Below are 14,843 nucleotides of genomic sequence, written 5' to 3'. Positions count from 1 at the left end.
ATAAAAACTGTTCAGTAATGTCCAGCTTGTCTTCTGTCAGGATACATTGACTCCAGAGGTAAATGTTAACTTCGTATGGATAAAGATATGGATTGTAGAATAGAAATCATTGTGCCTGATATATCATAATGCAGTCATCGAATGAAGGGCGCAAACAAAAGCCCCAATTAAACCGAAACTAATGGGTAACAGGGGGACACAACTCCAAAATCTGGACTCATATATTGCATGGTTGTAGCTGTTAGAAATCAACATTCTGAGCTTGGGAATATTAGCAACATGTGCAGAGAAATATTAAATAAAATAATTTAAGACAATGTATTTCACATTCTACATGCTTTTCTCAGCATTGAAAAAAATCTAAAATGCTTCGTGTTTCTTGGCTGAATCAGTATTAAACAACACTTTTTTTTCAAATTAGAGGGCTTAGGTTTGTACATGGCACGCGATTGTTTGTCTTTTCTGAGTATTACATGTCGTAATGAAAGTAACATATTTTCAAGCGTAACCGTCTGCTGGGCGAAGTCTGCGTGTGGAGTAGCACCTGTGGGAGGAAAGGAATTGTCGATGTTTCGGGTCGAACCGCTGCATGCTAACGTCGATCCGAAACGTCAACAATTCCATTTCCTCCACAGATGCTGCTGGACCGGCTGAGTTCCTCCAGCAGATTGGTTGTTGCTCCAGATTCCAGAATCTGTATTCTCCAAATTTTCAACCGTGTTTTCTCTTATCTCCTGTTCTATTAGTTTCCCAGCCAAAGAGAAATATTTCTGCTTGCCATTTTATGTGACAAGTATTGATATGAATTTGGTGAAATCTAATTCAATTGGAGACGAGTCCATTGAATCAAGGAGATTGATGTCTGACAAGTAATGCTAGCATATCGTCTTTCCTGCGCCTGTCTTTGAAGGAAATGTTTTTTTTCTCTGTCTCAGAACTTTTCGTTAGTTCGAGTTTATGCCAACGTGTTAGGGCACTACACAAAGAAGCGGATAGATTTTGAGCTACCTTATTGGGAGTTCAAATGTTGAGAGACAAATGTTCTGACTCGGGTCAAAGCTTTACGTGCTTAGATATTCTACTGAGAACTGATGTACCCCGACTGCAGGGTTTTAGTTTATTTTCGAGTTGCAGACGGATTTGACGTGAGAAGAAGATACAATGAAACAACTGGGAAATGTTAACTAAGCAGGAGGCTGTGGAATGTGATAAAACAGGTAATGTTCAGAAAGAGAAGTACAGATTTGTCGCCCTGTAACTATAGATATAGGGATGACATTATTTTAATTTTAGCAGAAATGGTGTGAATTCGACAAAATATGTGATGTTGGGCCACGTCAGGGCCAGGAAGTTTATAAATTTGGATTTGTTATTTTATGGACCGAGTGCAAGCGGAGAAATCATTTGTCTCACAGAGAAAATTAAAGGAGATATCCATGAGGGTAATAATGCATTGGTTATCACGATCTAACAATTCGGCAGATTATGAAATTGTTTCCGCATACGGAAGGGTGGCGAAATTAATCTCACTGTTAAAAATGTGATGGAAAAGGAAAATAATAATCTGCTGACAACAATAGTGGTGAAAAGTCCAGAGATGTTCTTAAGAGGATAAAACATGAAACTTGGAAAATGTCAATGAGATTAAACTATGGGAAATTCAGGAAGGAAAATTAACTTTGGCAATGCTGCTGGAGATTTTTTTAAGGATGTAAATGCTAGACTAGACATGAAAAACAGTGGATACAGCGTACTTAGACTTTCAGAATACCTTTGATAAAGTCCCACATTAAAGTTTAGGGTGTACAACATTACGTTACTGGTTATTAGAGGTTATATATTTCCTTGGATATTAATTTGTTTGAGAGACGGGAAACAGTGTCAAAAGAGCACTTTTTTCGGGAATATTTTTCGGCATAGCATAATGATTTAGCTATTCACAATATATGTCGACGACTTGGATAAGGGAACAGTACGTGACATATGAAATGCTCATGACAATAAAAGAGGAGGGGGTATGAAATTTGAGAAGTACATGCGAGGCTTCCAGGTGACTTGGGAAAATTGAGTGAGTGAACAAAAACGTAGCAGATTCAGTGCGATGTTGACACGTGAAGTTATCCAGTTCTGAATAAAAAGAACAAGATCGGTTGAGAAATATTCAAAAGGTGCAGAATGGAAAATATTGATTGTAGAAATTGACTTGGGTGCTGTCAATGTGCAATGCCCTCGTAAGACCAAATCTGGAGTTTAATGTTCATTTTTAATATCGTCTTCGAAAGGGTATATCGACGATGCAAAGAGGGGCAGTAAGATTCGGCACATCATTTGCTGATTCCTGGCCTGCCGTATGAGGAGCGAATAGGTATAATCGGCTTGTTTCGACAAGTTTTCAGAAGCATGAGAGGTTAGCTCATTGAAATCTTATAGAATTCTGAGTGATAGACTGGATGCGAGAAGGGTGATTTATATTGCTTGGGAGAGCAGACGAACGAAATCCGTATAAGGGTTTATAGTTTGAGGATACAGTGCATTTAAAAATTACGCAGGTAAATTTCTGGATGTGAAAGGCATCAAACGTTTGGAAAGGTTGTGGGAAATTAGTGTTGATAGCATGACTATATAGAATGACGAGCAGATTGCATATACTGAAGGGTCTTCCCCTGATCATTTTGTATACTTTTATGGACCGCGGTAATACAATCGATGCAACAATAATCTGAAGTAAATTCTGTATACATATTTTCAGTCAAACAGAATTAAACATTTCCATACAATTTACATATGATAATCTAATCCGCTATTTCAGTATAAACGAGCATGGTGAAGGATTAAAAACGATTGGTGCTCATTTCATGACAAAAAGCGCAATCTGTTCGCTCATCCCGTCAGTAATTAAACAAGATCAACCTTCCCTCCTGATGTAACACAAAATATTATATTGATCCTGAATGCATCTCGGCACATGGCCTTCCGGATGTTATATTCGCATTTAGCTGGAAGAAAACAAAATACATTCTTGAAATAAATAAGGAGTATTCATATATCATTTATAATATGCCCTCCCGTGTTTTGTATTGACCTTTGCTCTTGTGCTCACTTTGGAAGTTACGGTAGTTACAGTATGTTAAATTTCCTCAATGACGGAATTGAATTCAGAATCATGGAACATATACTGCAAAAACGACATCTGGCTAACACTTTTCAGTTCATTCAGAAGAAAAAAGCTGCCTGAGCACATTCATTCACCAGATATAGGTCTTTCTGTGCTATTCCTGTACTGTTTAAATGAGTTGATAGTTTCTGCCACTGCAATATTTTACAGCAATGAATTGCAAAGTTTTACCACATAATGCATGAAAACATTCCTGTTCGTTTGAGGTTGGGGGTGGTGGGTGAATATATGTCCTGAACTCCTTGGAAATAATGCCTCTTAAATGCCGTTCTTTGCACAGCAATGTGTTGAATTTTTTATTTAAAGCCCAGTAATGCAAATTCATTTTTATAGTCATAGGGTTTTACAATATGGAAACAGGCCCTTCCTCTCAACTCGCCCATGCCCACCAAGTTGCTACCCGAGCTAATCCCACTTGCCTACGTTTAGCACATATCCTTCTGAAGCTTTCCTAACCATGTACATGCGTAAATATTTTTTAAACTTTGTCAATGGAACCCTGAATATTACTTCTTTTTGCAGCTTGTTTAACATACCCACTACTCGCTTGTGTTTAAACGGTTCCCGTTCAGGTCCTCTTTAAATCATTGCCTTTCACATTTAATTTCTGACGTTTTGATTTGGATTTCCCTACATTCACCTTATCTGTGCCCATCATAATTTTGCATACCTTTGTAAGGTCAGCTCTCAAATCCTTTGCACCAGGGGAAATATTCCAGTTTATTCAGTCTCTCCTTTTAATTTAAGCCCATAATTCCCGGTTAAATATTCGTGTATCTTGCTTGCTCCATTTCTAGTTTAATAAAATATTTCATGCAGATAGGCGACCAGATCTGCACACAATAAATCATCTGAAGTAATATACAGATTGTGTGGATCGGAAAAAAAATCTATGTACAATGTGACGTGTACTCCTTTATACCTTTCTCAAAGGAATATTCACTGTTCCAATCAAGAAACATTAATTCTATTTATTTAATGTGCTGAATCTAATTGATTTGTGATCACAAACGCTAAAAGACACGTATTCCTGTCGACACCTCTTATTGTTGCGTATCTTCATTGACTTAAAATTAAATCCAGCATTGGTCGCTCCTTCGACACACTGGCTGAAACATACAGTATGTACTCTTTACATCGACTGCGTCCCAGACAATATTAGGGTAATATAAACTTCTGCATTACTGCCCTTAATTTCTTTTTGCACTTTGCCGAAGATTTCCAATCAATGTTCTTTTCTACCTGCTTCACCCTGGTGGATTTTTTTGGTGCGATCTCAGCCGCATGAATGTCCCTTTGTTTTCTTTTTCATGATTTCTTCGTTTTCATGATTGGTCTAACACATCATCCCTTCTCAGTATGTATACAAGACAATCCAACACGTTTTTTTTTAAACGCTTTCTCTACATCGGCTCGTAGCCCTGAGCTGGGAAGACTGAGCTCATGTTCCAGCTCACACTTAAACGAAGTTTGATTATTCGCTAAATTATCGTATCCGCATGCGGATGTCCTCAATTCATCGTCAAATCAGTATGATTCCTGCAACTAGTCTTTTTCTAAAGAGCACAGCCAGACATATTTTTATGGTCACATGTCTTAAAAAACGTGTTGCTCCTTCATCTTACGTTAGTTCTTCATTTCATTATCCATTCGAAGCTTTTATTTCAAGTTCTATGGCCCGATTCCCATCCACCTGCCAAGTTAATGTTTACACTCCTTAACACGGGGATGGGGAAATTAAAATGATATTCTGGAATCAACTCTGCATTTGTAGAATGGTCGGTAGACCCCAAAATACAGTGACAAATTTAACCTTTGCTCCGTTGATCTTTTCGATACTTCCACGATGCATTGGTCTTGCGTTTGAATTCAATCCTCATGGAAATCACACCATCATCAGTATGCAGTATTAAATTATAGTGTGTGTGTGTGTGTGTGTGTGTGTGTGTGTGTGTGTTTGTGATAGAGAGAGAATGATAGAGAAAGAGAGAGATAGAGAGATATGTGTCCTTAAATGTTTCTTGTAAAACGAGCCTCATTGTCCCCCACCTGCCCACAGATAGGGGGAGGGGGGTGTCACCTGCCATTGGAGAATTCAGTGTTCATGCTGTCGGGATGTAGACAAGCCAGGCGGAATATGAGGCGGTGTTCCTCTAATTTGCGCCCGGCCTCACCCTGGCAGTAGAGGAGGCCGAAGACAGACACGTCGGTGTGAGAATGGGGAGGCGAGTTAAAATGACCGGCAACCGAGAGTTTTCGCTGCAAAAGAACTCTGATCCTTTTCATCCCTTCCAGATATACCCATCCAAAATAAATCCTCCCTCCACATGGAAAACATCCATCAACGAGTCCCCAACCTTACACAATCACACCCACCGTCATAGATTTTAAGTCGACCTGCGGGGAAATGTAACGTAAGTGCGGGTTAATTCCCACTTGCAGCCGTTAATAGTAAGGAAATAAATGAATCACAGGTGGAAAGTTCCCCGAAATTCTGTGTGCACTGACAAACCACATTTCCGAATTTTCAGCAGGAGAAATATCGAACTCCTGCTGATTCTAACTGATTAAATGTCTACTAGTTCGCCTCAACACATCTGATTACACTGATATACTGCAGGATGGAACGGTCACAAGTGAATGCTGCAAAATAATTATACTCAAATGCAAAGTACCACACACTGAAAAAGGTAAACATTTCCTTCTTATACATAGCTGCCTAAACTTCAATGCTGCACACGTGTCTTACTTGAAATGTTAACACTGAACTTGGTGCCAATTGAATACTTATTTGACTGCAGTCTGTAAACGCATCTTTCCAATTCGTATCAAAGCTTCGCTTAACCCATCTGCCCTTACATCTTTTAATCATCTTTCTAACAACTGCGAAGGGCGAAGAAAAGTACAGGAGGTTATAGTTTAGACAGATGAAAATTGGAAAATACAGGAAGAAGAGTAATGAAATGAAGGTGGCAGTGGAACATACTGCTCTATAATGACAATCTGAGGAACAGCCGGGATGGAAAGAGACATATTTGAAATTCCACAACGGCATATCGAATACATACCAGAAGATAGAAGCCCCGCCCCGCTGCTGTCGTTAGGAAACAACTTTAATGTCAATAAGATACAGCTCCAAATCAGTAACCCGTTTCTAAAACAGTGGACACCATTCACCCATAGAGGGCCTTTGCTCTCTCCGTACTTCGTCGTGTTATATGCATTTTCCGCATAGCCGCAGCCCGGTACTCTGCAGACCAAGTTGACGTCAGGAAGGCCCCAGAAGCTGTCCTGTATTCTGCCCTATGTACAGTTCTGGTATCTCTCCACTGTACCATAACAGCGGCTTCCCCCATTCGTCAATCTCGGAATCAAATTTTCATCTGCCATATTGAGAAGAAAATTTATAATGAAGCATACACATTTCGAAAAGAAAATATTAATTGACATCTGTCTGTATTTAAACAAAAGTAGGACAGTAAAATGTGTCCAGTCAATATTAGATCAGTACGACCAACATCGGTAATGGATAAAACATAGTTCCTACTAAAGGAGAGGCCAGAATAAACTCTCGTTATTGAAAGTAATAATCTAGATGAGTCGCCAGAATGTACTTCAAAATAAATATCCTGCTTGACCGATCTAGGTTGAATGTTAAGTGAGTGAAAAGTAATAGAATCATGGAAACATACAGCACGGAAACAGACCCTTGCGCCCAACTGGTCCATACCGAACAAGATGCCCACCTAAGCTTGTCCCATTTACCCGCGTTGGACGCATTTACTTCGAAAACCTTTCTAAGCTGTACGTGTCCAAGTCTCTTTAAAATGTTGTTAATGTACCTTTCTCAACTTCTTCACCTGGCAGCTCATTCCATAAACAGGCCATCCTCTTGGAGAAACTCTTGCCCCTCAGGTTCCTAATAACCTCTCATATTAAACCTGTGCCTTCTAGTTCTTGATCCCACAACTATCGGGCAAACTCTGTGCATTCAGCCTATCTATGCCGCTCATGATTTTCTTTACACTATAAGATCGGTAGTCAATCCCAGACACTTCAATGTATATAGTGCTGCGCAACCACTCTCGATAACTCAGTCACCCGTGTTCTGGCACCATCGTCGTTTATCTCTTCTGTACTCTTCCCACCTTAATGGCATATTTCCTGTAGCATGGTGAGCAAAACTAAGCACAACATTCCAGATGCAACCTCATCAACGTCTTGTAGAAAAGAACATAAAGTCCCGACTTTTATGTTCAAAACCTTGACTGATAAAGGCCAGCGTGCCTAAAGTCGCATTTACCACTCTGTCTACCTGTGATGTCACTTTAAGGGAACCACGTGCTTTTGGTCCGAGATCCTTCAGTTCTAGAACACTCTCTAGGGATCTATCATTCATTGTCAAAGTCCTACCCAGATTGTCTTCCAAAAATCCAATACCTCGCGCACTTGTCTGAATTAAAATCCATGTGCCATTCCTCAGCCCATTTACTAACTGATCAAGATCCCTCTGCAATTTCTGACAAACGTATTCACTGACTGCAACACCACCTATTTTACAGTCATCCGTAAGCTCATTAACCTTGCCGTGTGCATTCTCATCCAAATCGTTGATGCAGATAGCAAATAGCATTGGTCCCAGAACCGACCTCTGAGACACACCACTGGTAACAGGCCTCCAGTCCTAAAAACAATGTTCCACCGTCACATTCTGCTTTCTACCATCAAGCCAATTGCTTATCCAATTTGGTAGATCTCCCTGGATCCCATGTGGTGTGATGTTCCATAGCAGCCTAACATGCAGAAACATATTAAATGCATTACTGAAATCCATATGGATTATGTCTAACACCCTTTCCTCATTGATCTGCTTCGTTACTTCTTCAAGGAACTCAGCCAAATTTGTGAGGCATGATCTGCCACACACAAAGCCACTTTGCTTTTTCTATTCAAATATTTTTTCCCCCAAATACATGAATATCCTCGGAATCTCCTCCAGTATCTTACCTACCAGAGATGTTAAGCTTACTACTCAATAGTTCCCAGATTTTCTTTTGAAGCTACTCTTAAATAAAGGCACACCCTGCACTACCCTCCACAAGTCCGGTCCTTCACTTGTCGCTAACAGTGATACAAATAACTCAACCAGGGCAACCGCAATTTCTTCTCTAGTTTCCTACAGCGTTCTTGGAAATAGCAGATCAGACCCTGGAGATTTATAGGTTTTGAGATATCCAGCACTTCCTCTGCTGTAATGCGGTCTATCCTGAAGATATTCCTATTAATTATCTCAATTGTTGAAGTTTCCACGTATTTCTGCATGGTTAAAAAAAGTGGAGAAATATTCATTAAGGACGACGGCGAGCTCTGCGCTTCCACACAATTATGTCCACTTTTGTCTTTGAGGGGTCCTATTTATTCTTTTTTTCTTTACTATCCATGAAATCCCGATAGATTCTCCTTAATATTCTCTGCCAGTTACTTCATGTCCCCTTTTGCCCTTCTGATTCCATTCTTAAGTATAGTGAGGCATCTTCTAGACTCCTCCCGGTATTCATTTTATCCAAGCTGCCTGTACGTGACCCATGTCTCCCTCTTTTTTTTTCCTAACCAGAGCCTCACTATCCCTCGTAATCCAGGGTTTCCGACTGATTCCGTCCTTGCGCTTCACTCTAACAAGAAGATGCAAACCTTGAGCTCTTATTTTTTCACTTCTGAAAGCATCCCACTTTTGGGATGTCCGTTTGCCATAAACAACATACTCCAATCAACTTTTGCAAGCTCCTGCCTAATGCCGTCAAAGTTTGCCTCAGCCAATTTAAAACTTTAACTTGTAGACCAGATCTGCCCCTTTTCATAACGAATTTAAACATAACAGAATCATGGTCACTGGTCACAATGTGATCCCCCGCTGACACCTCAGTCACTTGTACGATACTATTTCCGAATAGTTGGTAAATATATGCTCCCACCCTAGTGCATCTTTCTATACATTTTCTGAGGTAACTTCCTTGAATATATTTAACACATTCCACGCCATCTAAGCCCTTAGCACGATGGAAGTCCAAGTCTATATTAGGAAAGTCATAGTCGCCTGCTATGCCAACCCTGTTATTCTTGCAATATTCTGCAGTCGTCCGATAGAAACGTTCCTACAGTTCCTATTGACTGTTGGGAGGTTCTGCGATAGTAACATAGAATATCATCTGCAGTACTCTGTGTAGGTGTTACATTGTTACATACTGTTTTGTTAACCAGTAGTGACGGGAGTAAATGTTCAGGATAGCCTACGGGATGTGAATTAGGTTGTCTGCTTTATCCAAGATGGTGGCGAGCTTTAGCGAGTAGGCAAGCTCCGTTGTAACTTGCAGTATGTAAATGATGGAAAGACTTTCAAGTGTCCGAAGTTGATTTAATTGCTGCAATGTATCGAGCTTCTGTAGGCGCAATGTTTGTGTGGCTGTTTCTGAAGAATTCCTGTACAATAAAATTAATAAGATGATTATGATTGGAGCTCGACGGTGGTGAATGCAGTTAACTGTCAAATGTCATGGCTGGCATCCCCATTGATCCAGATGGCCATCGCCTGGCATTACAATGACGCGAATGCTACCGACCATTTGTTAGCCAATGGCTGAATATTTTCTTGGATTTTATGCATGCAAACATGGATTTGGTAATAGGCTGAGGAGTCGTAAATTGAATGAACAAAGTTCAGTTGTCAGCGACCATCCCCTTTTGAGCTGAGGGTGGAAGGAAGGTCATTGAAAAAGGAACTTATGATGGTTAGGCCTGCAAGATCGACGTGAAGAACATGTGCAGTCATGACCTAAGATGACTACCAACCAACAACCACAATTCTGTTACTGTATGTGACATATGATTCCGAATATGAAAATGTTGCCATTGATGTCAATTGACTTACGTTTTGCTGGATTTCATACTGGCCCGACTGGGCAAATGTTGCCGTGCTGCCAAAGACTGTGGAGAGAATGATTCTTTCTTTTGTGAGAACTTAGAACTTGAGGTCTCCATGTAAGACACGGACCAATTTTTTTTTAATCTCAGTTGATCGTGAATTTTGAAACCATCTTTCTCATCTGTTCGTGCAAGTAGAGTCTCGATATTTTCAGCTCAGGGACAGATTCTTTCTCTACAACGAGGTGAAATACCTCCACAGTTATCCATAACCAGATTAGCCGTGAACATATGAATAGTGAAGCACGCTGGAGGCTTGATGTGTCCATTTAATGGCACCAATTTTTGTGTTAGACACAGAAATTGAAACCAAAGTTGATGGCAATGCGAAACTGCTACACGAGTGTCGTGATGGTGGTTATATTTAGCGTACGTTGTTTGATGAGTTGTTGAGGTGTTGGGTATATTCAGGAAAACAGTCCAGAAAATTGCAGTAAATAAAATCGAAGAATGTGTTCATCTCGCATGAATTTCGAGAGAGATGCAAGCGAGGTTGTAGGTTTTGTTAGAAATTCAGCCTTGGTGGGAAGATGGAGAAAGGGATTTTGAAGTTTACTGACAGACGTCATTGAAAGTTTTGTGATAGCTAGGTCAATGAATCTGCTAAGATTTGTCTCATGAGGACTGCAATTTTCTAGAATTACGGTTGTGATAAACTTCTATCACGCTTTGGCTTGTCCACATTTTGGAAAGCTTATGCAATTCTGGTTATCGAAGGATAAAAAGGCAAAGGAGTTATTTCAGAGAAATTATGCAGATAGGATACCAGGAATGAGACAGTACATATAGCAAGGAAGGATGAAGAGACTGAGATCATTTCTCTTGCATGTTTTGAAAGAACCAACGGAGAAAATAAATATGTATCTATTTTTAGTGAGCAGCTGAATCTGTAACCTGCAATATATATCATCAAAAAGAAAACAAGTCAAGTTATAAACAAAACGTCACTAAATATTAAGTGATAAAGAAGGTAGAAATCATTATCACATGGGGTGTTGAGATGGATATTAGAAAGAGTCATTAGTTAGTGAGAGGAAAAGAGGGACATGATGTTAGAATTAGATGCAGAAAGCCGGCTGGAGACTTAAAGGAAGCTTGAACGTTAGAACGGATGTTTGGGTCAACGGGCCTATTTGTAATTTTTATTGTACCCTGTAGGTAGTACCTCTTCAATTTTGTCTGTTATGAGAGAAATATTTTAGAAATATGTTGTGTGGATTTCAATGGCTAATCTAAAGCCCATATGACAATTAGATATAGGAGCAGAATGAGACCATTTGGCCTATGGAGCTTGCTCTCCCATTCAATTATGGTTGACTTTTTTAAAAACTATTCTCACTCCTGCTCCCTGTAACCCTGAACCCTCTTACCAATCAAGAACCGATCAATCTTTGCCTCAATTGCACCCACTAACGTGGTCTCAACAGCCTCTGAGAATTCCACAGATTTACCATCCACTGACTGAAGAAATTCCTCCTCAGCTCAACTTTAAAAGGAAGTCCCTTTATTCTGAGGCCGTACCCTCGGATTCCAGACTCTCCTACAAATGGAAGCATCCTCTCCACGCCCACTCTATCTGCTCTATTGAGCCTCTCCAGAAATAAAGAAGCAACAAAACAAAATTTGAAATTGACTGCTCACTTCAGCCATTTATTTGATCGAACATAAAACAGTTAGATTAAAATTACTCTTATTTGTTCACATTTCATGAAACCTAACATTGAAGAAAGTTGCATAAAAGTAAAAGGAACGTTGCCTTTGATGGGCTTCAAAGCCACAGACGAAGCTTTTCTCCCTGTCAATCGCTGATCTATGGGTGGCACTTCAGTTTTCGCGGGAGAAGCATGCAAAACTTCAAAGATTTATGAGGTTTATTTTGCAGTTGGGACAGAAGGATTATTGTTATATCTTAAATATGATCTTTCACATGATATTTGCGTTGAAATCCACTTATTTTGCATCGAAGCATGTAAGTTTAGAGAATAGTGCAAGATTAAAATGCCGGTTTGCCAGTATTAATCACATTAAGCTTTCATTCAGCATACATTAGATAGAAAAATTGTTTGTTGTCCCTGTGTTGAATTACTACACTAATCATCCACAAGCACGGTCGAATAATCTATTTAATCAAGTTTAAGTTTCAGCAGGAAAACAGCTGCGGAATTTGCATTCAGTTAATCATTTGGCATTTTGTAAAACAGAAAAAAAAAATGTTGGTATGATGGTTACAAAAGCGCCTGGATTTCGAAAATAACCTTTTGCTTCACTTATGTCTTTCAGAGGAGGAATATTGCCTTTCTCGCCCAGTTTGGTTTGCCGAAAATTTGCATTGAAATCTACCCCATGTGTTTTATACTTAAATGCTTACTGAAGGGGGTTAGAATCCCTTTTTATTGGTCTGTTCAGAGAAAGAATACTTTCACAAACCATCTGACATTGAACTACACAGCGAATGCCGCAAATTAATTCGTAGTCCGGATAAACTCGTTAATTCCTCTTTAAAAATATTAGTGTATAATATCTAAATTTGCAGAGCTCTCCGATCTCAGAGCCAATGAATACGACATAGTTTCTCATTCCCGCACATCTACGCTGGAATGGTGCTGACAAATAAACAGCGACAAGGAGGAAGAGGACGAGAAGACTCCAAATTATTCCCATCTAAAATGGCGATGAATTTCAATATTTTTCTGCAAAGTATTAAGTCTGAGGCATTCATAACAATGGTAAGCTAAACGTCTTAACATAACGTATCTTGGCTTTCCTCCTGCGATCACTAACCGCATCGAATCCAATATTCTGCCGACTTTATTCATTTAATGTGACATCATGAAATGCCCGAGACCACCGGACACAACAAAAGCAAGAAGATATCGCAACTGTAGTCCTGAACTGGTAATGTCTGGAATTCCGCAGATCCAGTGCAGTTGGAACCCTCGCATTTACTCGTCAATGTGCAAAATTGCACAGAGATTTCCTGTTTATTTCAACAATCTTCTCAATGCCGCCAAACAAATCTATTGCAAATCATCAACGCATTCATGAAGAATGCTACCAAGCGGCATCTTCTCACCAGTAACCTGTTCATTAATGACAAATATGACCTGGACACACCGATCCATATTTACAAGTCTTGCTCCAAACATAGGACAGTTTGCTGAATTTTGAATATGATTTGAAAGTGATTGTTCTTGACATAAATACATCATTTGTTCTAATGTGGTTTTGAGGACTCCGAACATAATGTATCAGTTGACAGTCAGTAAAATAAATTCCGATGTTTGGATTCCTACCATGGGCAAAGGAAGATAGTCGTGTTCTTGAAGGCCAGCCATCTCCTTACTACCACAGTAATATCCTGAACCCAGGCATGTTACATTGTTTCATCAAGAACTCCTGGCCGCTGTAATGCAATAATTGACAAATTTGGTACGATGTTCAATTCAATTCAAGTAGTCACAGCAAAGAAATCAGTCTGTGCCTGCATGCGGCAAGGCTAGACAACATTCTGTCATGGTTTGTAAATGGGCAATTAATATTCACACGTCAATATACCAGGTAAAGTTTATCTCCAACAGAACGGAAACTGAATCCATCTGCTTGACATTCAATGGCCATGCCATCGCGGATCACACCATCATCAACATCCTGGGGTGTAACCATTAGAAGGAAATTGCTATAACCATAAATTTCTATCCGACGTAAAGAACAATGTCCAGCGATGGACACGAGATAAGTTAAATATAGTACTAAGTCGAGGGAAAAGAGTCAAGAATATTAGGGAGCTTATTGGAAAGGAAATCGAATGTTGACGTTTTGCGCCGAAATTCTTTGTCCAGGCTGAAAGAATATCTGAGAGATAACCACTATAAAGAGGTGAGGGGAAGGGTCGGGCAATAACTGTCAAGCGATAAATGGAGGAGGTTTCATATGCAGATGGAGTCAGTTGGTCAGCGAAGGGTGCAGATAACGATCAAAGCTGGGAAATGATGTGCAGACAAGAAAAACTTTTATCTTATGGAATCTCGCAAAAACAAAAGAAAGGTGAAGAGTGGAACCTAACAGGGGAGAAATGTGTGCACATGGAACTGTTGTAGAAGGGGATAGTGGCAACGCACAAAATGCTGGTGGAACTCAGCGAGTCAGGCAGCATCTATCGAAGGAAGTGGACAGACAACGTTTTTTGTAGAAACCCTTCCTCAGGACAAGAAAGAAAGAAGGAAGATAGCCAATATATTAAGGTGGGGCGAAGGGGTGGAGAATGATCTGGTTGGTGATAGGTGGATCCAAGTGAGAGGTGAGTGATGGGCTGCTGAGGGAAAGGCAGAGTGGGAATGATCTAAGAAGATGGCCGGTTATAGGTGGAAGTAACAAAGGGCTGAAGCAGATGGAATCTGATAAGAGACGACAGGCGACCATGGAATAAAGTGGAAGAGGACAACCAGAGGGAGGAATGTGTATGTGTGATGAGAAGATTGAGAGGGCCGGGGAAGGTAAAGAGAATTGGCGATGGGGCCGGTGCGATAAGGGGAAATGGGGGGCAGAGGGGATTATGGAAAATCCCTGGACATTTTACACCTGCATTAGGAACAAGAGTGTTGCAAAGGAAAGAGTAGGTCCACTGAAGGACAAAAGTGGTGAAAAGCCAGATAAAGTGGACGAGGGTTTAAAGGAGTATTCGCCTCAGTAT

This window comes from Pristis pectinata, chromosome 8, assembly GCF_009764475.1.
Source record: "Pristis pectinata isolate sPriPec2 chromosome 8, sPriPec2.1.pri, whole genome shotgun sequence".
Taxonomy (NCBI): domain Eukaryota; kingdom Metazoa; phylum Chordata; class Chondrichthyes; order Rhinopristiformes; family Pristidae; genus Pristis; species Pristis pectinata.
Note: the sequence above shows the minus strand (reverse complement) of the source record.